The 1,452-nt window shown below is 48.6% G+C and overlaps 1 protein-coding gene across 1 annotated transcript in view; it reads right to left on the bottom strand.

Moving 5' to 3' along the window:
- Window positions 1-1,452, bottom strand: part of slc1a7a (solute carrier family 1 member 7a) — a gene marked incomplete at both ends in the record, with an annotated part of 34,994 nt that overhangs the window by 6,318 nt on the left and 27,224 nt on the right.

Raw genomic sequence — 1,452 nt, 5'->3', positions numbered from 1 at the left:
GCAACCACACACTGTAACACACACACACACACACACTGCAACACACACTGTAACACACACACACACACACACAACTGCAACACACACTGTAACACACACACACACACACACACACACTGCAACACACACTGTAACACACACACACACACACACTGCAACACACACTGTAACACACACACACACACACTGCAACACACACTGTAACACACACACACACACACACACACACACTGCAACACACACTGTAACACACACACACACACACACTGCAACACACACTGTAACACACACACACACACACACACACACTGCAACACACACTGTAACACACACACACACACACACACACACACACTGCAACACACACTGACACACACTGCAACACACACTGACACACTGCAACACACACTGACACACACACTGCAACACACACTGCAACACACACTGACACACACTGCAACACACACTGACACACACTGCAACACACACTGACACACACTGCAACACACTGCAACACACACTGCAACACACACTGACACACTGCAACACACACTGACACACACTGACACACACTGCAACACACACTGCAACACACACTGACACACACTGCAACACACACTGACACACACTGCAACACACTGCAACACACACTGCAATACACACTGACACACTGCAACACACACTGACACACACACTGACACACACTGCAACACACACTGACACACACTGCAACACACTGCAACACACACTGCAACACACACTGACACACTGCAACACACACTGACACACACTGACACACACTGCAACACACACTGCAACACACACTGACACACTGCAACACACACTGACACACACTGCAACACACACTGCAACACACACTGTAACACACACTGTAACACACACTGACACACTGTAACACACACACACACACTGTAACACACACTGCAACACACACTGTAACACACACTGACACACACACTGCAACACACACTGCAACACACACTGCAACACACACTGTAACACACACTGACACACACACTGCAACACACACTGCAACACACACTGACACACACACTGCAACACACACTGCAACACACACTGACACACACACTGCAACACACACTGACACACACTGACACACACACTGCAACACACACTGTAACACACACTGACACACACACTGCAACACACACTGACACACACTGACACACACACTGCAACACACACTGTAACACACACTGACACACACACTGCAACACACACTGCAACACACACTGACACACACTGACACACTGTAACACACACTGACACACACACTGCAACACACACTGCAACACACACTGACACACTGCAACACACACTGACACACTGTAACACACACTGACACACTGTAACACACACTGCAACACACACTGCAACACACACTGCAACACACACTGACACACACTGACA

Source organism: Notolepis coatsorum (assembly GCF_963971535.1).
Source record: "Notolepis coatsorum genome assembly, chromosome: 17".
Taxonomy (NCBI): Eukaryota; Metazoa; Chordata; class Actinopteri; order Aulopiformes; family Paralepididae; genus Notolepis; species Notolepis coatsorum.
Note: the sequence above shows the minus strand (reverse complement) of the source record. Positions and strands in the feature narration are given on the sequence as shown.